This window comes from Onychomys torridus, chromosome 18, assembly GCF_903995425.1.
Source record: "Onychomys torridus chromosome 18, mOncTor1.1, whole genome shotgun sequence".
In the NCBI taxonomy this organism is placed as follows: domain Eukaryota; kingdom Metazoa; phylum Chordata; class Mammalia; order Rodentia; family Cricetidae; genus Onychomys; species Onychomys torridus.
Window position 1 is genome coordinate 53,787,256 of NC_050460.1, and position 25,738 is coordinate 53,812,993.

Below are 25,738 nucleotides of genomic sequence, written 5' to 3' on the forward strand. Positions count from 1 at the left end.
CACAAAAAATGGTGCAAATGTTTCCATTTTCTGCATTGAATTATTCAGCCATATGGGACATAACATGTACAATAAAGATAGTACTTTTTGGTGATTTTGGTTAATTTCTTTTGATAAAATTCTTCAACAAAAAGTAAGTTAGGCAAGAAAGGGTTTATTTTGACCTAAAGTTACAGAGGGCTACAGCCCATTACAGAGGGTAAGGAATGGTAGCTGGGCCATTAGGCTAGCCTGGGATTCAGGAAGCAGACAGATCATATTTGATGTGCACACTGGAAGCAGAGAGAAAACAAGAAGGGGCCAGACCACAGAACTTCAAAGCTCATCTTCCAGTGATGTACTTCCTCCAGCAAAGCCAAACCTTCTAATGGTTCCATAACCTCTCTCAAATACCACCAACAACTATAGACCACATTTTCGAACACATGAGCCTATGAGGGACACTTCTTATTCAAAGCACAATAGACTATCTGTCATGCAATTAATTTGATAACTTGAAAACTGACTTCCAGGTCAAAACACATTAAGAATAGATATATTTACAGTGTAGAATTCTATACAAATACTGCTCATGCCTTTGCCTCTTAAAAGCAATGCAGCTCAACTGGTCATACTGCTGTCTCAGCCTCAGTTACTCAGTGTTCACTCTCTGGAAGATTACAAAGCAAAAAGTAAGGGATATGTAGTGAGCTGAGCCTATGGAGATAATGATCTGTTTACCCCAGGCTGAAACACTTGATAGTTGCAGTACAATAAAGCAACATATTTGCAATGCTAGATATAGGGTGATTGATATATGCCTTACAGGGGCATATAGCTAGCTGTTCCTGGTTGTTTACTTGGATGTTAGGGCTTTGAACTCATGTCCTCATGTTTGCACAGCAACTACTCTGACCCACTACTCCATCTCTCCAGTTCTAAAGCTTATATTTTAGAATAGAATGATGCAATCAAAATGTAAAGAAAAAGAGAGAATTGTCACTCACACTGCCAATGAATTTATTGTAAGTGGACATTTCCTGTCCTGACTGCCTAGTCCCAAATAACCAACTCTGAGGCTGAGTGTTACTTATAAATGCTTGGCTGGCCTGCTTAGGCTTGTTACTAGCTAACTGTAGACAGAAGTTCCTCTGTCCCACCTAGCCCCATGGTGATGCACATCTCTATCTTTTTCTGACCGCATGAGCCTTTAAACTTCTGTACAGGCATTATTAGGACTAATGTGGCAGCTTTGGCGGCTGGTTCTTCCTTCACTCCTTGGTCTATAAAAGCTTAGCTTCATGGCAGAGGTACCAGCAGGGCCTATGTTTACCACCCCAGCTCTGGCATATTTTGGAATTCATGTTGCCACCAGTAGAGTACTGCTTGATACTTATAAACACTATATAAGTGTTAGAAAGCAGGGCCTCTTAAAAGAGTCACCTGTTTTTGCGGCTAACACCAAGCCAGAAAGCCATTTTTTAAAGGAGCCATGCCTCTGCTTGCTGCCAGTAAATTGAGCCCACTCAAGAAAATGCAGCTACCAAGAAGTTTCACTTGACTTTGTTCTTGAGTGCCTAGAATCCTTTTTTAAACTTTGTCAGTTTTTATGTGGAAATTCTGACCCAATGTTTGGGTGCCATATGTAAACTGACATTTTCTGTCCCAACTGCCCAGTCCCAAATAACCAACTCAGAGACTAAATATTACCTATATATGATTGGCCAGTAGCTTAGACTTGTTACTAGATAACTCTTACACTTAAATTAACCCATATTTCTCTTTATGCTTTTGTACCTTTATTGGCATGGCACATATATCTTCTGTTCCCTTGGCAGCTGGCTGGCAACTCCTGACTGCCCTTCTCCTTCCCATCATCCTTAGTATGGTCACTCCACCTATACTTCTTGCTTGGCTACTGGCCAATCAGTATTTTACTAAAGTAATTTGAATGACAAATCTTTATAGTATATAAGAGGATTATTTCACAGCAATTGATCAAAGAAAAATCATGTTTAGAAAGGTTCTGATACCATCTTTTACAGGCTTTAGCTCATGACACAGCAACCTGTTCTTACATATGTACTCAATAAAAATACACACATACCATCACCAAAATATAAAGCCATAATGATTATAGAAAACTCTTTAAAAACCATTTAAAAGGCTGGAAGTGATCCAGATGTCCATCAGCAATAGTATAAAGGTATTTTGTGCACAAAGTGAAAAGTATTCAAAAATTCCAATGAATGCATCTCAACAGGCAGCTAACTTTTGAGTATAACACACTAAGTATTCACTTAAGAATATCAGACTCAAAGAAATGATGGCTGTCAAGTCTATTTATAAAAGTTGGGGTGAATTGATTTCTCAGTGGTGAAGCTTCTGAGATGTCACATGTGATGTTCTCCTTTTTCAATCTAGTTGTTGGTGTCATTAAAAATGGCCTGTAGTTTCTTAGTTCCATGAATAGCCAAGCAGCATCTCCTTTATTGTTGGCAACCCTAAAAGGAGAGAGTTATGGGGGATGCTTGAACCCAGATATTTATAGCTCTGTGATCTAAGAAGAGGAGACTTTATCCTTCAAAGTCTTAAATTCAGAGGTTTATTACCCTGGGCTTTTAAATCCAGTGGCTTGAAAACTGGGGGTTGATGTCTGCAGGCTCTCACATTGAGATGCTTGTGGCTCTAGTCCTTGATATGCAGGGGCTTACAGCTCTAGACTTACACAAATGGAGTCCTGCTAAGCTAGGTACTTAAACAAGATCCTTAATGCTCTAGGCTTTGAATATCAGTGACATAGCATAGTCATATCCTTGAGCTTCAGGTATCACAGTTCTCAGAATTTAACCCTTGGTGAAAAGTTTCTGCAGTAACTAGGGTCTGTAGTTACTATACTGAGCTCATCAGTCTTGCTTTCTTCAGCTTCAGGACTTTACAACCTTCTGCATTCTGCACTTACCTCTCCCACCACCTCAGCTCTTTGGAACTTTCTAATTTCTGTGCTCAGTTCTCATTATCTCTGGTCTTTTGGCACTTCTCTGTCCTTTTCGCCTCCACAGTCTACACTCCTGGTCACCCTTGGAAGCTGCTGAGGCATCTCCTAAATGCTGAGTGAATTGAATTCTTACATACTTTAGGTTTTTTTGTGGTCACCCTGCTTTAGGAGCAGCCGTCTCGTCACCTTATCACTGTTGTGGCTGAGTGCTTGCATCTGGAAGCCCAATGTTGTGTGTGTTCTTAGTATGATAAGCTTAGTCCTACTACCTGCAGTAGGCTCCATGTAAGCAATAAGAGAGGACCCAGTAGAGGATTTAATTGAAGGCTCTTATTGTAGCATTAGGTGTACAGAGAATCAATGCATGTGAAGGGAAACCCACCCCCATTGATCAGAAAAGCAGACTGCTTATATAGTGAGATCAGGGCATAGCTGTTTGCATAGTCTCCATTCTGAGAGTCATAGGCATTTGCTGAATCTCCAAGAGGAATTGTAAACTTTTGTCATTTTGGCATAGCTGTGAGACAGGCAAGAGCAAATGACTGTATATGAGTCTTCTAATGGTCACTGAGTCCTGTCATGGCTGGAGTTCCTGAGCCAGTTTGGGCTGTCTGGAGCAGCTGTTACTGGAAGAAGGCTTTCTGAAACAATAGATGTGGCTTTAGGTGAAGCCGTGGTCATTGCTGCAGTGGGATCTTCTCATTGTGGTCAAAACAGTCAGGCTGCTGTTACATAAGTCAAACCAGTTATCAAAGAAGAGATGGTTGATGACAGCTGTGCCTCAAGGCAGCAGGGTGCAAAAGGGTGTTCTAGCAGCTGTCAGCCAAGAAGCCAAGGAACACTCTCTTAACAGCTCCATTTATTCAAGGAAAATCGATAAAGAGGATTTCTAGCAAAGACTTGACAATTTCTTCAGTGAATTACAACACCTGATTCTCTCAGCATGTAATATCCTTATAGAGAGAGGGTCATGTCTTTGTATATGAGTAACTTTGTTTTTGTAAATCCTACCAAAAATCCCACTATCTTACTCTGTGTGTGTGTGTGTGTGTGTGTGTGTGTGTGTGTGTGTGTGTATGTATATATAATGTGTATGTGTTTATACATATATCTGTATGCACACACACACACACACACACACACACACACATATATATATATATATATATATATATATATATACATACATACATACATAATATATATTACTCACATATACAGCACCTTTCAGTACACCTTTCTATTATTTCATTTTTGAGATTATGATATAATTACAACATTTCTCCCTTCTCTTTTTTCCATCCAAACACTTCTACCTACCCCTCCTCATTCTACTTCAAATTCATGGCCTCTTTTTAACTAATTACTATTGCATGCATGTATGTCTTTGCATATATACTCATAAATATAACCTGCTCCATCTGTACAATATTGCCTATAAGTATGTCTTTAGGGCTGATCATTTGGCACTGGACAACCAGTCAGTGCACTTTCCCTGGGAAAGATCATCTCCTCTGCTCTGAGCTCTCCTCAGTTGTCTGTAGTTCTTTGGGTAGGATTGAGGCCTCTTGGGATTTTTATCCAGTTCAGTTTGGCATTTTCATTGGTGCTGTTCTCATTCAGCTCATGTTTGGTGGTCATGTTCATGTTTATGGGTATACCTTCTACTTTATATATAGAAGTCATACATAGAAGTGTACATATAGAAGTCACAATAACTGAAGGAGAATCTTCAACCATTAATTTACTAAACCAGCATAATCCCTAACAAAAATCTTTAAACATTTGTCCTTATACTCATAAATAACTGGTCTTTACCTATTATCAGTACATATTTTAAAAATTGTAGCTTTGATTAAATTAATGACAGGCCATTCAAATGCTCATTCTTTGTTTTTGATAGTCACTGACCTCTAGCAGCTATTAGAGGCCCGATTTCAGATATATTGTCTTGGATTAGGAACAGACTGGTAGATAACTTGCAGAAACCATTAGTTCAAAAACCAAATGTGTACCTGTGATGCAACATAAGTCTCTTTGTTTTCACAAAGTATACGTATAGTCTATTTAAAAATATATAAACAGATCTCCCTATAGCCGAAAGTTTCTTTGGTCCCACCCAGCCCAGGTGTCCAGACTAAACTTTCCTACCCATGGTCTTGTAGCCACTTATAAAATAATCTCTCAGAGGCTTATATTACTTACAAATTGTATGTTGTATGGCTCAGGCTTGTTGTTAGCTAGGTCTTTCATCTGAAATTATCCCATTTCTATTAATCTATGTTTTGCCATGTGGCCATGGTGTTACCTGCTCTCTCACATCTTGCTTCTCCTGGTGGTGGCCCACAGCATCTCCCCTGACCCTGCCTTTCTCCTCTCTCTATCCCTCTTGGATCTCCTGCCTGGCTCCATCCTGCCCTCCCATAGGCCAATGCAGCTTTATTTACCAACCAACTGGAGCAGCACATATTCACAGCATAGAGAAAGGCATCCTGCAGTATCTACCCACTGGGGCTGGGTTCCACAACTGAAAGTTTATGTGTGTGTGTGTGTGTGTGTGTGTGTGTGTATTAGTCACATAACAAGATGTGATTTATCACAAGCAGGAGTAAAGGATCAACTTCTACCCATATTTAATTTTATTGTATTAAGACATACTTATTGATTATTTTTATTGCTTGTTTCATCTCAACCACTTTTTTCAAAATTTTAAATGATAGTTGTAAACATTAAGGCTCTGATACTGGGTAGAGTTTATGTTGTGTTCTAGTTAGCATTTACTGTAAATGTCACCCAGACTAGATTCACCTGAAAAAAGAATCTCAATCGATGGTTTTTGTTGGACAGGTCTGAGGATGTTTCTATGATGAATTGTCTTGATTGTGTTAATTGATGTAAGAGGGCCCAGAAGATTTGGGGTCATACCTTTGCCTGAGCAGGTGGTCTTCAGTTGTCTAAAAACGGTAACTGAGCAGGAATCTGTGGTGAGAAAACAGGTAATGAACTTGTTTGCAAGCAGAATCCTCTGTGGTTTACTGCTGTATGCTCTCTGCTGTGAGGGAGTTCTGTGGTTAGTAGTCATGATGTGTGAAATAGCAAGCCATCCTGCCTTTAGACTTCCTGCCTTGAGATACTGTCCAGACTTCCCTCATGATGGGCTATGACCTGAAAGTGTAAGATGAAGTAACACAAAGGAAACGAGAACATTGTGCTTTATCTTGTATCATTTCCCATACTGAGACCTTTTCATTGAGTTTCTGCATCTGTGTAACATCCTGTGATTCCAAAACGTTGTGAGCCTCAATGTCTGCCCATCTGTGTCATCTCTCTCCTCTATCTTGTTTCTCGGCTACAGGCTGAGTGTGCCCACCCCCACTACTAGCCCTGCCAGATTTGCTGTCTTCTCTGGGATCTTTGTGCTAAAATTCTCATAATTTCTTGTATTTTTTTTTTTTTGTGCAGCCTTCATGGACTCTCACCTAGGCTTTCTGTAAGTATAATTTTTTTTTCACCAAATGTGTACTTGTAAACCCAGATTTCCTACTACAAAACTTCATGGTCAGGTGGCTATTGATCCCACCTCACAAAGGGATCAATGTACTATATTGATGTTTTTTATTGTTTATCCCTCTCTCATTTGTAAAAGGATTTATTTTATTTTGATTATGTGTATGTAAGGGTAGATGGGTGTACCTGTGTGTAGGCACACGAACATGAATACAGTAATGTGCACATCCCCAGGGAGGCCAGGACATGGTGGTAAGTCTCCTTGTTGTAGAGTTAGTTATAGGTAGTTGTGAGTCACCCAGCTTAGGTCCTCTGCAAGAGCAGCAGAAGTTCTTAACTGCTCAACCATCACTCCAATCTTTTCTTTTATTGTGACTTATGGAAAGAATGATCAAGAAACACATGCTTCTCTATGCATGAAATAAACTTTTATGCATGTCTACTTATATTTATTAACTGTTTGAATGTTGATTGGATTGATAAAAAGCTAAATAAAACAAATGTGAGATTTTAACACAAAAATATAATTATTGAAATATCAAATTCTTATCATGACCATGTAAATTTAAAAGCAGAAAACAAGGGATGGTTGAGACAGCCCAGTTATTCAAAACACTGGCAGCTCTTCCAGAAGACTCTTGTTCAGTTCACAGCACCTACATGGTGGCTCACAACCATCTGTGACTCTAGTTCCAGAGGGTCTGATACTTTCTTCTGGCTTCTACAAGCTCCAGACACTCACACACATGTAAGGAAAACACTCATAAGATAAATTAAAATTAAAATTAAAATGTTAAAGTAAATAAACAAAAAATAACCCTACACTTGTATGAAAACATTAGACTCATGCTTAATTTTTCCTGTTGATTTTTTTTCTTAATGTGATCTTTGAGAATCTTGCTACTGTAGAGAGCTTGCTTCCATTTCAAAGTGAGATCTTAGTACGTAAACTATAATACACCTTGATGCACACAAGGTGAGTGATACAGTGTGAAACCATCCAGCAAAGCAAGAAAACCTTTTATTAAAGAGGACAAAAAAAGGCATGACCATCTAAACATGTGTCAAAGTGCATAGGGGCAGGCTCATAAGGCCCTAACCTGCCCCTCCCCAAAAGAACTACAGACAACTAGGGAATTCCAACAGTGTAAAAATTAATCTCCCCCAGAGAAGAACACTCCAATTGTTTATCCAAATGGTCAGCTTCCAAAAACATACATATTAGTAATATTATATAGGTTATATTTGGTAATATATGTGTATATAAATATACATACATGCATATAACAACAATTAATTAAAATAGGTTTTGGATTTGAAAAAGAATGTATATGGGGTTTCAAGAGAGGAGAGGGAAGGGAGAAATTTAATTTTGAAGAAGAGGACATTTTAAAGATGCATCTTCACATTCTTTTCCCAGATGCTGTAGGTTATAAGCAAGTTTATACAGATGAACAGCAACTTTGCATGACAGAGTTCCTAGCTGGCAAACAGGTTTGAATTGTGTTTAGTGGCTTGGATGGAGATCAATTTTACTGGTTATGAGATTTCATGATTGAAAGGATTCCATTTAAAAGCAATGATCATTTAGAGATTACAGTCAGCCACTTGTTATGAAAGAACAGTTTCTCAAAGCACCAACTCTATTGCCCTGGCTACTCAATAAAATAAAATCCTTTCTGATTTTTCCAAGACCAATGAGTTTGGAAGTACAGTAGCCAGTATGTTGCCCATGCATCTTGTTTATTTCTGCTTCTAGATAAGAAATATAGCAAAATGATAAATTGTGATAAAAGTAGCATTGTCCTTTTTAAAGACTCATTAGATTTGCAAGCAGAGATATCATTTATGTTCTTCTTGGCATCTTTTGATTTCTATTGAAGAAGACACAATTAAAATCTCATCAGCTTTATCCCAGATGAACAACACTATTTTATCATGCTGCCTTTCTTGCTAGGTAAATGTTTGGTAAAATGACCCTATAGTTCATGTGTGTTCTATTTAGAAAATAGCAGGCAGAAACATTAGTACTGGTGAAGTTCACCATTGCTATACCAGCCTTATTTCAAGGTAATTCTAACTGTGTAGAAAAATAATTCAAAATGTGACCCTTCCATACCAGAGGTAACTACAGTGCTGCATAATCATCAATCCTCTCTCTCTGTCTCTCTGTCTCTGTGTTTTTGTATTCTTTTATTTTTAAGACTTTATTCATATCAACTCAACAAATGTCACAATGCAATGGCGTTTAATAACCTATTGTCCTATGTTTAATGTATTATATCATACATTGAGGCATTATTGATTATCAGGCCTCAGGCTTTACCAAGAGCACATAACCTAAGGCAACATTCCACTGAATCTTCAAGTACTCAAAATAAGTGACCACATAGGTGAGGCTGCTGTTACTTTAAAGGAAATGGCTATTTTATGGGAAAATTTCCAATAAGGATCTGTGGCTGATTTGATATCTTTTCTGACCTATTTAACAGATTATAAGAATATATAAGAAACACTCTTGCACTTATATATGCCCAGGTTATGCAAATGTTGGAGTACTTAGAAGGAGTTTGTGGACAGTCACTTTAGAAAACTCTATAGATACCTTTATTTTCAGCTCATGCATTGGTGACTAGGGGCCTGTCCTCTTAAATACCACAGCAATGTTTCTGTATACATAAATACTTTTTATGTGGTATTTAAGCAACCCCCAAAGACCAAATTTTGTCATAAGTAAATAAACATGACCCAGTGTTGAAATCATTGATAATATTCATATTGTATGTCATTTGGAAATTCCTTTCGAGATGATATGGCAACCTAACTTGGCAAACCTATGCTTGTTACCTATGGATACCTCAGACTTCTTGTCATACAGGTTTTTGGTATACACCACCTCAGGCATTTGTAGCTATGAGTCCTGATCAGGGAATGTATTCTGCTTTTGCTTATGTTATATGTTTTAAAAAATACTTGCCTTGGGAGAAAAAGTAAAAAATAATTTATGCTAAATGTTTAATGTGTTGTTTAATGTGTAATCTACTAATTATACTGCAATCTACCAAGGCTTCAGGGAATTAACCAATAGAGTGGATATCTGTTGAAAGTGGGATTTATTAGACTGGCAAATGTAGTATGGTCTGGGGCATGCAGTAGTGATAGTCTGTGCCATGGAAAGGCTGAAAATACAGTGATGCTCAGTCCATGTGATTGATTACCCTGATAGTGCTACCTGTTTTAAGGACTCCTAACCATGGTAACCCTAACCAAATGCCAACCATAACCCTGGAGAAGTAACTGCTCTTTAGTCCACAGTGGAAAAGCAAGAATATATCAATTTTTTTCATTTTTATACAGTGTCTCACTATGTAGTCCTGGCCAGCTTTTAGACTCACAGAAATCTGTCTTCTCTCTTCTCTTTCCTGGGAATTCCATCACAGGCAAGTCCGGACACACGTCTCCTAGTTCATACCAGATCTGATCAAGTTGAAAATCAAAATAAACCTCCACAGACACTTCAATCAAATTGATGATTATTTTTCTTGAAAGAGTATGTGTCTTAAAATACTTGAATTGATGATTTCAGAAGGCTCACATCTTAGAAGCAAAGGCTACTTTCTGTAGCTCTCAAGGTGTGCTGAACTTGAACATCAGGGATTGTCACATAAGAGTTTAAAATTGGTTCTCAATATAAGTGCTTTTATGCTCTTGGGTAGATTTTTCTGCCTTTTCATTTTATTTTCTAGTATTATTTATTATTTATAATAAGATGATACTATAGAATATGTGAGTATTAAATTACTGAGCCACAGGCAATTAAACTTTTTAATCTATGGGAGAGGAGGAGAGGATGAAGAAATACATTTGAGCTTCATTACTAAGAAAAATGGGAAAAGACATAAAATTAAAAGTAACTAAGCCAAATTGATGAAAATTTGGTATGTTAAATTATTAATACAATTATTGATTCCTGGTTAAACTATGCAAAATGATTGTTGGGATCATAACATGGTGCAGGCATTTTGGAAAATAAGGAAGTCCCTTGGCTGTATGTAGGGCCCTGTGTAACTTGACCCTTTCACAATGAGGACATCCAAGTGCTGTGGAAACTGATGTTCAAGAAGTTACTTGATTCTTCCTGTTCTCATGTGGTCTTTATTTATCATGGTATGTTATTTCTTGTTCTCCCTTTCTGTTCTTGATCCAGCTGGGATCTCCTGGTCCCCAAAGCTCTCTTTCCCTCAAAACTTGCCCTTCATTACTCTCTCTGTCGTCCAGGTTGTTTGTGTAGATCTCATCCATTTCTCTGTCATTAGGCGATCCCTGTGTCTTTCCTAGGGTCCCATTTTTTAGGTAGCCTCCCTGGAGTTGTGAGTAGCAGTCTAGTCATCTTTGTTTTACATCTGGTATCCTACTATGAGTGAGTACATACAATGTTCGTTTTTCTGAGTCTGGGTTACCTCACTCAGGATGATTTTTTTCTAAATCCATCCATTTGCCTGCAAACCTCATGATGTCATTATTTTTCTCTGGTGAGTAGTACTCCATTGAGTATATGTACCATATTTTCTTTATCCATTCTTCAGTTGAAGGGCATCTAGGTTGAACAGGAAGAAGTAAAGTGCTAGAGAGATCCCCAGAAATCCACAATGATACATCCACTGTAGACTGCTGGCAATGGTTGAGAGAAAGCCTGAACTGACCTAGTCTGGTGATCAGATGGCCAAACACCCTAACTGTCATGCTGGAACTCTCATCCAATAACTGATGGAAGTGGATGAAGAGATCCTCGACCAGACCCCAGGTGGAGTTCCAGGACTCCAATTGTCAAGAAAGAGGAGGGACTGTAAGAGTGTGAATTGTTGAGACCAAGATTGGAAAAAGCACAGGGACAAATAGCCAAACGAATGGAAACACATGAATTATGAACCAAAAGCTGTGGAGCCCCTAACTGGACCAGGCCCTCTAAATAAGTGAGCCAATTGAATAGCTTGAACTGTTTGGGAGGCACCCTGCAGTGGGACCAGGACCTGTCCTTAGTGCATGAGCTGGAAACACTTTGCTCATCCTGGAAAGGAGGGGACTGGACCTGCCTGTACTGAATCTACCAGGTTGAGCTGAATCCCCAGGGGAGTCTTGGCCCTGGAGGAGATGGGAATGGAAGGGAGGGGCTGGGGGGAAGGTGGGGGCGGGGGTGGGAGGGGGGAGGACAGGGAAATCAGAAACAAAAAAGAAAAAGAAAAAAAAGAGAAGTTACTTGAGCGTGATTGCCAACAGCTGTATTGTTCCTTGTAGCTAAAACTGGAAGTAAGCCTATGTATTTGTGAATGGCGAAGATGCACTGGAGCAGTAAGTATAACATAAGAGCATTGACACAGAGCGGGAAGGGAAGAACCAATACACACACCCACGCCAGTACAGATGCGCCTTGTAGACACATCGCTAACCCAAAGAAGCAAGCATAGAGGTGACTTGCTGTATGGTTCTATTCATATACAAACACCTAGGGTCAGCGAATCCACAGAAAGAGAAGGTAGACTAATGTTTGTCCAGACTGAGGGAAGAGGACTAGTAATGGACACAGGAAACTGTGAGAGGGATTGTCCTAGAGTTGGGTAATGGCAACTTGTAGTGCTTGTGAACATGCTAAGTTCCACTGAATTGTAGACTTAACCAGGGAGATGGTATAGAAATTATATCAAAATAAATGGAAATTAGTACGTAAAATGGAAGTCTCAAAAGCCACTTTGTGAAAGAAGTGGTGATTTTTTGGTTTTGTTTTTAATAAAGAGCATATGCAAATTTAAAAATAGCCTTTTAATAAACAGAATGTGCTTCATGTTTTCCACAAAGGCCTTATTTTTTATAATAAATAATTAATTTTATTTTTATTTAAAACATACAAATTAGGCTGGAGAGTTGGCTCAGCAGCTAAGAGCACCTGCTATTCTTAAAGACAATCTGTGTTTAGTTCCTAGCTCAAATATCACATGGCCTACAACACCGACTCCAGGAGGCTGATGCACTTTCTGGCTTCCTTGTATGGTTGCAGACACATGGTACATATACATATACTGGAACACACACACACACACACACACACACACACACACACACTCACACACACACTAAATTAAATAAATCTTAAAAACATGAATTTTCCTTTGGGGGGGGAATATTGTTATTGGGTTGTAAAACACGTTGTGTTAAGCTGATTAGATTCATAAAGAAAATTGATTTATTCTCCCTTGCCTCATTCTTCCCATGCATATACACACAAATATTTCTGCCATTGTGATTCAGTCTATGTATTTTCTTAATTATGTGTATCATTTAATTATAACAGAAACTTCAAGTGCAACCTGTTTTCATCATGCTTCAGTTACTTAGGATCATTAAAATTAATAACAAAGTAAAAGTGAAAGCAATAAAATATTTTCAATAGGGTGTGTGTGTGTGTGTGTGTGTGTGTGTGTGTGTGTGTGTATGTATGTGTGTGTGTGTGAGTTGGAGTTTTCTTGATACAGGGTTTCTCTGTGTAACCCCGACTGTCCTAGAACTTGCTTTGTAGACAGGCTGGCCTCAAACTCAGAGATCTACTTGCCTCCGCTGCCTGAGTGCTGGGATTAAAGGTATACATCACTACATCGGGCAGAAATATTTTTTTTTCAGAAATATTTTTAATACATACTTAATTTATGATTGCTATAATATTTGTGTCAAAATCCAATTTTTGACATGAAAGTATGTTCTTCATTGACATTTATCAATTTAAATTGAAAATACAAATGTATGTTACAATGTGAAAATCTAAGCCAAAGATTCACTTTGGAAAAGGTAGAAAATAGGCGACAACAATTCTCTGCTCATACGAATCTGTTTCTAAGAGTTCAGATTTATTTTACTGGAGTAAATTCCCCATATTCTACCAATAAGCTTTTGTGTCATGATGTTTTCCTATTTTCATCTAAAGAAGTGTCTCTCTGATTTTTAAATACTAAAGATCTTCAAACTACACTTTATAACTTACTTCTTATACTTTCTTTCAGTTAAGTGTCTGAACTTGTGTCTTCATGACATCTATGAAGGTAGTAATAGAAATCTTGGTGTATTAGAATAAATAAGATTGCAATTTTTTGAATTACTAAGCCATAGTTTAAATGAGGTTATGTTGGAACCTAGAGAAACAGCTGAGTGATTCATGATGTTTTGGTATTAAGATTGAAAATCATCCATCTGGGTAGCAGTTTAGCCTTTTGTAGAGATCAGATGGTTTCCTGTTCACAGTGACATTAACAGCTCCAGTCTACCAGAACCGCAGGTGTTGAATGTGATTGCAGAAGTGTTATCTTATGTTTTTTTTGTTGTTGTGTTTTTGTTTTGTTTTGTTTTGGTTTTTTTTTTTTTTTTTTTTTTTTTTTTTTTTTTTTTTTTTTTGGTCAAGGTAGGAAGCTTGGGATTCCTCACAAAAATATCAATGATGATGTTCACTACTGACCCGGAACTCATAGAAATTTAACTGGAAGTCACTAGAAATATGAAATTAGCAGGTTATTCTAGAAGTTCTGGTTATAATTTTGTGATACATAAAATGAAGGAAAGAATTGTGTGTGTCAGAGAGGAAGCAGACAAGGGTGAAGATGGAGTGAGGGAAGAAAGGAAAGAGTGGAGAGAGAAGGAGAACTTTCTAGAAATTGCTTGCTCTCTGCTTTCTCAGTTATTTATTCTGGCAATACCTTACTATCTTCTGAATTACCACTCCTTCTTTTAGCTTAGCTGTATCAAACATAATATTGATAGCTACTGTCACAGAAATATAATCTGAACGTAAATGAAGAATCAAGTGAAAAGTATGCCCTGGTCAGCTTTTTGACCCAGAACTTTCACTACAATGAAGCCAATACATTTAAATCAAATTTGAAATCTACGTCAAATTTCAGGTTAGGTTTGATTCCCTGTAAGCAAACAAGCAAAAAAATTATTCTGAAATTAATATTTAAAGACAGTCCCCAACCACTAGAAATATTGAAAACTTTACATTTGTGATATTGGGTGGGAATCATTCCTAAATGGAATATATTCTACAGAGCTTGCTACTAGGAAACAATTACTTCATGATTCCCCAGGAAAAAAAGAATGCATGTATCTATCTATAATTCCATATTTAATTAAAAAGTACTTTTCTTATAGGGCCTTGATCTGATACAGGTATCATTTCAAATACAGAGCACCAAATATATAAATAGATTTTGAAATTGGTTATCACTCACTATGTCTTCATTGTGAGTAATAATCTGCATTTGTATTTTTTCCATCTTCCATGCAGGGAGGTTTCATGCATCTTGTCATCTTATTTGCATCAGCAATCTTGAGACCAACCCATCTGCCTACTTACTTCTGAAGTGAGTAAACTGAGCTCCAGTGGAAACCCAGTATCAAATTACCATTCTCTGCAACAGTTCCAGGGACACAGAATATCATCACCAAATAATCAAAATTAGACAATGAAGAAATCCACTAAGGCAGATATTCAAACATTAGAATATTTTTGTGTGGTTTAGCTTCAACACACTCATTTCTTTCATAGCACCTTTTATTCCTATGTTAATAAGCAACAAGTACAAATAAGAATATGGAACTATGGGTATCTAGCTCATTCTGAGGCTTTTGTGAGTCTTGTATTAATATTAACATAGAGTTGACCAAATATCTCAGATAATTAGAATTTCCATCCTGCCTTCTAGGCCCTATTTGATAAAAGATAACCATTTGAGAGGGGAGAGAGCTTTTATTTCTCTTTTCAAGGAAGGAAGTGTGTGATGGGCAGTGGCACTGAGATATTAAAGATGGTAGATATCATTTGAGGAGCATGCTCTTTCAAAGGGAGAAATGCTCCAAACGTTACCCCAAACTGTGAATAGGAAAGAAAATCATTATTTTAAGCATTGGTATCTTACAAAGAAATGTGGATGAAATCGAGGCCTGTATCTGACATTCTACCTAACTTACTATGAAGTTTTAGTAAGTTTTAATATTAATTTGGTCTTCAGGTACAGACATTGGCATTTTTTGAAAGGGCTTGTTCATACGAATATTAGCAAGCAGGCTTTTCAAGTCTCACAGATACGATCTCCTCCCTTTTTCGTTGCTCAAGCACTCATTCTCCTATGATCATTTTAGTTTTGTCTACTATTGTATTTTCCAGTTTTTACCCACCTTTCAGTTTATTAATCTTCTCTCCTATTCATCTGCCCCCTCTCTCTTGTGGTTATTTCTCCTTTGTGTTTGCAGGCCATCCATCAGAACCAAACTCTTGTTTCTTTGGATATTTACACTAGGCTTCTTGGTTATTCAACCACAAAGAAAAGCACAGGTTTTGAATTAAGTAAAGACTTGTTGCCTTCCAACACTCATAATTGCCTTACATGTGTGTTCTCTTTCCATTTCAAAAACAAACTTTCGGGCTATGCATGGGTTACATAACATGTGGTTATGGGCCGCACACAGTAAGACAGGTCGCCGTAGCTAATGGACATAGCTGTCATTTCACAGTCGTTTATCTAGTGGCAAGAACATCAAAATCCAGTACTTATTCATTAGTTTTTCCACTAGTGTCCCTTTCCATGAATACTGTACAGTTTATTACCTATGTGAACATATGTGTACAGGTATGTGTGTCTGTGTGTATTGGGGACAGAAGCCATATGTTGTTGTCCAATGTTCTTATTCACTGTTGACTTCATCTCTTGAGATGAGCTCTCTTACTCAACCAGAGCTCCTCCATCAGTGAGGATGGGTAGCCTGTAAGTTCCAGGGATTCATCTCTTTCCTTCTACTGGCACCAGGATAACCACTTCACACCATCATGCTTTTTACATGGGTGCTGGCTCCCAACTCAGGTCCTTGCTTGTGGTGTTTGAATGGGAATGTCCTTCATAGGCTCATATTTTTGAATACTTGCTCCCCAGTTGGTGGAACTATTTGGGAAGGATTAGGAGGTGTGGCCTTGTTGGAGGAAGTGTGTCACTGGGGTGCCCACTTTGAGATTTCAAAAGCCCATGGCATTCCCAGTTACCTCTCTGCCTTGTGCTTGTGGTTCAAGATGGAAACTCTCAGTCATTGGTTCACTGCCATGCCTGCCTGCCTGCTGCAATGCCCTCTACCATGATATTCTTGGAGTCTAACTCTCTGCAACTGTGAGCCTCAAATTAAGCATTTTCTTTTGTAAGTTGCCTTGGTCATGGTGTTTCGTCATTGGAATAGAAAAATAACTAAGACATTGTACTCACATAGCTAACACTTTACTAACTAACTCATCTCTCCAGCCCTTATTTATTTGTTTAAATAAGAAACTTTGCAACAGAAAAAGGTTAGATTATTTGTTGGAAAATGCTAAAATGAATGCCTGTACAGTCACATACCTAACAATTCTATTTTCAAAGCCACACCATAATCTTTGGGGATTTTTATGACCTATGTTCTTTAGGGCTGAGTAAAAATTTAAGATTTAAATTCCTTTAGGTATTCTTGATGGTTAAAAACTAATTTATTGAACAACTTGGTCAAATAGTTATGGTGAGGATAGAATGAGCCTCAGCACATCATATCTAGGCATGCAAATCTCCAAAGAAAGAGGAGCATGGGCTATAAGTTGGAGCTGTTTATCAGAGTGCTTAATGATCATTTGCTTGAAAAAAAATTTCCTGTAAAGGGAACAGGAAATTTATGCACCAGCCCTGCAGTTCATTTTAAACTTTTAAAGGAAGTGATTGAAAGTCCATTTGTGTTTATGTCTGATGCTTCTTTCTGATGGGGACTTGCATAGTTGTTGACTGTGAAACAGAAAACAAGTAAATTTTAAGTAAAACTTTTTTGAAAGATGAAAAATGTTATGATATTCATTACAAAAACTGAGTATAGACACATTAAGTTATTAAGGACATGGTTAGAAACAGGCACTTGATTCCTCTGGTATGAAATGTACTGTCTGTAATGACATTTATGATTTTTAATGTATTTACGATATACTCATAAATACAGAGAAGGGAACAGTAATAGCTAGCAGTTGATGGAGGAGGAAACAGATTTTTATTGATGAATATGATGTTACTAGAAAGTTTATCATGAATCACCTGTATTGTATAGATGAATTTCCTTTTCCTCTTCTACTAGTGTTTTGAGAGTTTTTCCTCATGGAAGCACAATTGAATTTCATGAAATTAATTTTTTCAGTATCTATTGTGAAGATTATGGGATTTCAGTTCTGCCTCATATTAATTTGATGATATACACAATTGGCTGAGTTTTACTAGTAGATAATTTTGCATCTTAAGGACAAATTCTACTTGTTCATGGTCTGTGATTATTTTGCTATGACATTATATTGATTGTTAGCATTATGTTGAGGATTTTGCATCCTTGTTCTTCAGTGACATGACTTTGCAATTTTCTTTTTTTTTTATGATGTCTTGGGTACTGGATTGATGATAGACTCACAAAATGACTTGAAAAGTGTTCTGTTTCTTGCTATTTTTTGGAACAGTAAAAACTGTTAATAATTTTTCCATAGATACTTGATAGAATTCACCCATGAAGTAACATGGTTCTGAGATTTTCTGTAATGAGTTTTTTTTTTCATTTTATTACTTTTCATTTTGAATTTGTCTATTCAGTTTTTATATTTCTTCTTGTTTCCTTTATGATAGGCTGTGTGTTTTAGAAATAGTTCCATTACTTTGAAATTATCCAATTTCTTGGTATGTGATCCTTGTACTAGTTACTTTTCTGCTGCTCTGATAGGAAAAAAAAAAACCTACTAAGACAATTTATAGAAGAAAGCATTTATTCAGGCTCATAGTCCAGAGGGTTAAGTATCCATTAGGGCAAGAGGCACGGCAGCCAGAACAGGAAGCTGAGTGCTCACACTGAACCAACCACAGGCACAAAGCAAAAAGCCAATTGCAGGTGACTCTAGACTTTCAGTCTCCAAGTCTGCCTCCAGTGCCATACTTCCTCTAGCAATGTTACACCACCTAAACTTCGGTAAGCCATGCCACCAACTGGGGACAAAGAGTTCAACTGCTTCAGGCTATGGTGGACATTTCTCATTCAAACTACCAGAGAAACCCTTGTAGTGCAAATTCTAATTGGTCTGAATTAAAAGCCCAATATCCTCTGACTGCCCAGCCATATCACTCCCTGTTTCCTCCTTCTAAGTGCTGGGATTAAAGGTGTGTGCCACCACAGGCTGGCCTCTATGGTTAACTAGTGGCTAGCTCTGCCCTCTGATCTTCAGGCAAGCTTTATTTGTTAGAGCACAAACAATATATCACCACAAACCCTTTAGGATACCTTTACCTCTGTGGGCCAGTTGCAATGTCTCCTGTCATTTCTAGCTTATTGTTACTATGGGTTTGTTCTCTTTGTTTTCTTCATCTCAATATATGCTTCTTGACTCTACCCATTTTGTTGACTTTAATATTCAAAGAAAATCTGTGAGATTCTAAATCAAATACACATCACATACTAGTTGCATTCTGGTTATTTAGATAAAGAGAAACTTTAAAATAACCAGCAAGATATTTAAGCTGATATTTATACTAATTATTAATCATACGATGTCTATGTGGTTAACAGAGAATGAAGCAGATAAACCTACCCAAGAAGTCTGCTTTGTGTAGATACATGTTTCAAAATAATAACAATCAAAAATTTCATTCAAATGAAGTTTTCCATGTGCTGTTTCTGAATAGTAGGGAAGACACATCTAAGTCATTGTGAAAGCTCAGAGATACTTTCCAAGAAGTGATGCTCAGTAGGAGTGGAAGGGAGAAGTGGGTAGAGATACCATCTATGCAACTGGGAAGATGTTGAGTAATGCTCATACAGAAGTAGGTCCTTCTAAGGCTAGCAAGTTCATGAGAGCACTTTCAACAAGGCCTGGATGTTTTATTATTATCCCATCACACTACAAAAGCAGTGGTTCTCAATCTTCCTAATGCTGCAACCCTTTAACACAGTTCCTCGTGTTGTGGTGACCTCAACCATAGAATTATTTTTGTTGCTACTTCATAACCATAATTTGCTTCTTTTCTGAATTGTAATGTAAATATATGTGTTTTTCGATGGTTTTAGGTGACCCCTGTGAAAAGGTCATTCAAGCCTCAAAGGGGTCACAACCCTCAGGTTGAGAAACCACTGCATTAAAGGGAAGAGTCTTAGACTTTTAAAAAGAAATATTTACCAGTATGTTATGCGTAAGTATGTGCACATGCATGTGGGTCCTTGTGGAGACCAGGAGAGGGTGTTGGGTTCCATGGAGATGGAGTTAACAAGCGGTTGTGAGCCATTAAATGTGGATGTTGGAAACAAAACTGAGGTCCTCTGCAAGAGCAACAAACACACTTATCCTTCAGTTTTTTAAATGACCTCATGACCCACAGGTGAGAAATTTCCTGAATATGCAGTCTGGCAAGACCAAGATGAGGTCAGACATCAACACATTGATTTTATTATGAGAAGTAAAACATACACATTCACACAGTTTTAATTCAATATTAGAAATTCCGTCTCTTTTAATTTGAGGAACAAAAGAAAGATTCTTTTTAATTGGGGTCTTTTTAAAAAAGCATTTGCTGACTCTATCTTTGAAAAGATGGTTCTTTCTTTGAAGTACTAAAACTTTTAGTTTTTGGTTTCTTAATATTTATGATGAGTTGAGAGCTCATATATTTTTTTCTCCAGGAAAAAAAAAACACTTTATTTTCAGCATAAGTAAGATGAAATGGACAGCCCCTCATTTTATCCTTAGTTTTTCAGGAGGTCCTTGTTTTATGTAAATTTCCAACAATTTCATAAGCCCTCTATGTGTGTTTTTTAACTGTTTTTGACAGTTTCGACTCTTTATTCTCCCATAATTCCCTTCATGCTATCAGCTGCTGTGGGAGAGACATTAATTTCAGTATGCCTTTCTACTTTAGGTTGAAAGTTTTATGCATTTCAAATTGAGTTTCACCAGTTTCTAGGTTAACTTCACTGAGGATACTTTTTCCCTTTGAAAACTTGACAAGATCCTTAACAAACTTTTCTCTCCCCATATTTGTCTAGTTTCCTAGTGCATGTACATTTTTTTTTCTTTTCCTAGATTTAGCAGCAGACTTGACACAAGCATGCATTTTATATTTTCCAGTTCTCTGGTGGTAACTTTAAGCCCAGAGTCATCACCAGATGCTCCTTTTCATCATGCATCCTTTTGCTGCTTTTGTGATCCGACCTTGACACTTTGAAGAATTTTCTTACTTCTCCTGGCACCCATGCCATCTCTTGCTAGCTAAAAACTCCCACTGCAAGGACCAATAAATTCATTAGATGCATTTTCTAGCTGCCGCATTATTTAGAAGCCTTTGTGATCAATGTTACCCATTGTTGTGTAGCGAGGATCCTAAATTCCACCATTTTTACTTTCCTCCTTTTGTGTTTTCATCCAGAGCCTCCTCTACCAGTCTTGTGTGTCTGCATTCTCCTCAAGAGTCTTCCAGATTCTCTCTGGTATCTCTCCTAAGCCATCATCACGGAGGTCCAGGCATTGAAGTGTTTATTGGGGCCAGCGGTGGATGAGTGGGTAAAAGTGCTGACTGTGGAAGCATGTCCTCACTCTTTCAGCCAGAATCTTTAGTAGAATAAATCATGCGCGAACCTGGTTCCTTGAAAGAAAAACAAAGAGAGAGATTGGAGCAGGTAGGCAGTGGTCCAGGGCCTCTGTTTTCTTATAGCTCCAATGCTTTTCCTACTGTCTTTCTCTGCGTGCTTATTTAAGCTTCCTCACACTAAGGGAGCCTCAAGTAAGAGGGATAGCTTCCTTAGCAGTGGGTTCCTCTCATGGAGAACCAAAACAGTGGCTGGATTTAGCTGTGTAAGTCACAAAGTAAGTGTTACATGTACCATTCTTCACAGGTTGAGGTCATTGCTGATTCCATCCAACCGTGAGTAGGCAAAAGAAATGCAACACTTGATCAGCAGACTATCAAGATTCTATCATAAGAACATGCATAAAGAGAATACATTTTTTAAGATATCTTTGGAAAATATATTCTCCTAAATGACTTTATCCAAAGTGTAGTGTAGATGAATTTCTAAACAGTCTTATTAAATAAGAAACACAGAGCCAAATAGAGATCAGAGCAATAGTGATAGCCACGCTGCAGTAGCTTTCCAAGAGAACCAGCTTCTTCCTCTCTAACTTGTGCCCTTATTGCCTTGCTGTTCTGCACTCTCATTGGCTCTTAGCCCAGCCACCTCACTTCCTCATCACTGCCTGTCTGTATAGACCTCCAGGACTCTATGGTTGGTACTGGGATTAAAAGTGCATCACGCTTGTCTGTGTCCTTGAATGCACAGAGACTCTGTCTGCCATGTGATCGGATTAAGGGCATGTGCTACCACCACCTGACTTTTGTTTATAGATGGCTATCTATGTCCTCTGATCTCCAGCAAACTTTATTTACTAACATACAAATAAAATATCACCACAGTGTGGGAATAGTCTTGTTTGAGGCTCAAACTCCCAATGAAAGTGTATATAGAGGTATTTTAATACACCTGCATATGAGTTAAATGAGGTCATATGGGTCACAATCAGGAAGGAGTGCCATTTTTATAAGAAAAGGAAGAGAAAACAGAAAGCTTTATTTTGAGAAAGCGTTTCCCTAGCATACGTGAGGCTCTGAGTTCAGTCCCAGAACAACACACACACACACACACACACACACACACACACACACACACACAGAGAGAGAGAGAGAGAGAGAGAGAGAGAGAGAGAGAGAGAGAGAGTCTTTCCTTCAAAAACACTTACTAAGTGGCTACTCCTAGCTGTACATTGATAAATACTTCCTTGATGGAAAAACCTTGATCTTGAATGACGCAGAAGGCTGGTTTGTAAAAATATAAAAATATAGGACCTCTTTAGTTTCCTGTGCTTGAATATAGCTGTAATGTGAATAGGGGAATAGGCTTTGCTCCCAAGACTGTGTTGCATACCTTTAAATATTTCATCTGCTAGGAAGTTACTCTACTAGAATTGTCTATCCTTAATTAAAAAACCCAAGTTCAAAAAGGCAAATAACACCCCTTAAGTGGAATACATCTGGCAATCAGTACAGGGAGTCCAGTGGTAATGGAGTTTTTTTTATTTTAGTGTGTGTGGGTGTGCGCGCATGTGCATGCACTCATGTGTACACTTATATGTGCTTGTGTATGTGTGTATGCGTGTGTGTGTGTATTTATGTGTCTTCAAATGCAGATGCCAGAGGACCACTTCATGGGTTGGTCCCCATGCGCCATCCACTTTGGCTTTGGAAAGAGAATTTCTCATTGGCTGACCGGGGAGCCTTAGAGATTCACTTGTCTTTCTCCTCCCAATGAGGTGATTACAAGTAGATATCACCATGCCCCCAGTTTTAGAAATTGGATAATTTCATTTTCTTCACTTGGGTTTTGTAATTTGAACTCTGGATTTGGTTTACTACAGAGATGGTTTCCCAGCCCTTATTTCGCTTTTGGCTAAGGAGGTCCAGGCTGTGTTCACCGGTATACAGCTCTGGAAGGAAACACTGGAAAATAGTAAAATCAAGAAACGTTTTTAAGTCCTATAGCTGAATATAAGTATTTCAACTTATCTATAAAAAGGGCAATGCCTGCTGCGTGCTAGCAATGTCCTCATGGGTAATTTGTACATTCACAGCTGGTGATTTCAATCATCTGCTGCTGGTCTCATAATCAATCTGCTCTTTCAATTTCTAGTCCCTTTCAGACAGTTTCCACTGTGAACTTCAGTACTTTGATGTGTTTCTGTGACCTTCCTCACTTATTCTTAGGAAAATGACTAGGTAGAAATTTTGAACCCTGTTGTAAGTTAGGTTCTGTTATTCTCATTATGTTACTTTCTGCATGTCAACTTCTCAAAATACAAATACATATAAAACCATATCCAAAGCCACAAAAGACTACAATGCCCATTAATTCTAAAAAAATAATCATTTCTCAGAAAATGTTGTAACAAAATCTATGACTTTTTGCTTTGTGTTTCTAAAATAAACAACTATGGGCTGTCAAGGCAGCACTTCACATCCTAGTCAAAGATGAACATGAATGTGGGGTTGATGCCTGATTGACAGCCTCTCTATAATTTAATTTATTGAATTATATTTTCTGAGTCCTTCAGTAAAATATTTGGGGAAATTAAAAGTTAATTGAACATAATATTACCAAGACATTTGCTTGTAATTTCAAGTTATTTTTGAGCCCTACAACAACTTAAAGAGTTAATGTTAGACATGTCCTTTTGATAATATATACCTAGCTGACAAATGAAACATTTCATTCTCTTCCTGGTACAATTGCTGACCATGACCATGCAGACAATAGTCACGTTGGTGAGGATACAATTAGTATTGAGAAGTTTATCTTATACAAATAGTCTTGGGGTCTTTAATTCTAACTCATTATTACAATCCCTACCTCAAAAAACAAGTCAATAAATAATTTTTAATTAATGCTAAATTCCAGGCCGCATCCCTATGGGAAAATAAATAACATTCAGTAGACAACAAGTTCAGGGACTGTAACTTTATCTTACCATACATAGGGCATTACATGTAACAACTTCTTATGAAACCTTTGTTAATGGTAATGCAATCCATCTACTTATGTAAATGAGAGATGTTGGCATCACATCTGTATGTGAACCATGGCTGAATTTCTCTGGTTTATTATGGGACTACATAGATAAATTAAATTATTACTCAACTGACAAAATATCTTGCAACCAGTAAGATATTTGTTTCTTGAAGTAATATTTTCCTGTAGCAAATGCTTGTCTCTATTCTAGTCATGATTTAGGTGTCAAATATGAAGAAAGTTACTGGGCAATGGGGATGTGCTGGGGGAATTTGGTCAATGAAAAATGACAAATAGTATTTTCTGTTCATTATTATCTTATATATTCCTACAGATCTTTGAAAGGAAAGTATCAGACAGAAAATCCAGTGAATTCTAGAATACAGAAAAGATCAAATATATGGTTTAGTATGTTTATGGAACAAAAGCAGTCATTGAAGTCTGAATCCTAATTTCTAATATAATACTTTTTATATAATTTTTGTCTATATTCTTGAGAATTTCATTCATGTAGCAATGAAACTTGACCATTTCCACCATACATTTCCAATCTCTAACTCTCCCCAAATAGCTCAACATAGCAAAAGAAAGTCATAAGTCAACATTGGCCCTGTTCAGTGTCTGGAACAGAACCAATGAGCTTGTTTGAGTTCAAGTTCAAGAGGAATCTGGGGTTTGCAGTTTATAGTCAGGGTGGGGCTTAGTTTCCTTTAAGCAAACAACTTAACAAGGGCATTTTTTTTCAGTAAACCTTTTTATTGGATAAAGTTGTTTATTTGAGGGACTGGAGAGATGGCACAGCAGTTGAGAGAGTACCGGCTGCTCTTGCAGAATACTTGGGTCCAACTACTAGCACCCTCATGGTGGCTCATAACTGTTTGTAATTCACTTCACGGGGCTCTGAAACCCTCTTTTACCTTCCGAGGCTATCAGGCACACAAGTAATGTACAGACACACATGTACTCAAAACATCCACACACATAAATAAAATAATAATAACCACCCATGTGTATAATGCATTCTGATTACTTGCATCCCACCCTCTCTAAGCTCTCTTCCACCCCTGCCATCTCCACACCTCCCTACAAATCCCTTTCCCACATTCAAGTAAACACCTGTTTTGTTTTGAGACCTATTAAATTTAATCAAGGCTGTCTGTGTGGCCAGGGCTTTGGAGCTTTCCAATAGATCCTGGAGGGCTCCCAAGTGAGCACACAACTTTTCAGACCGTGAGTGCCTCTTCCCTAAAAGACCCATCAGTGGTCAACAGCTTAGCAGGAATGGATAGGGCCTCATGAGATCCTCCTCTATCCGTGGCTGACTGTTCATAGGGCTAGTCATTGACCATCCCAGATCAGACAACCACAGCTGCTGTGAGATCCTGTTTGCAATGACATATCATGTCCTGAGATAGAAAGGTCTTAGCAGTCCTCTCTGTCTTCTGGCTCTTACAGTTTTTCTGTCCCTTCTTAGAGAGGGTGATATGAATGTTCTGTTTAGGAGTGAGTGCTCGTTGTCACTTAGTCTCAGCATCTTAGGAAACAATCAGGCTCTGCATTCACTGCTCTTCATTGCAA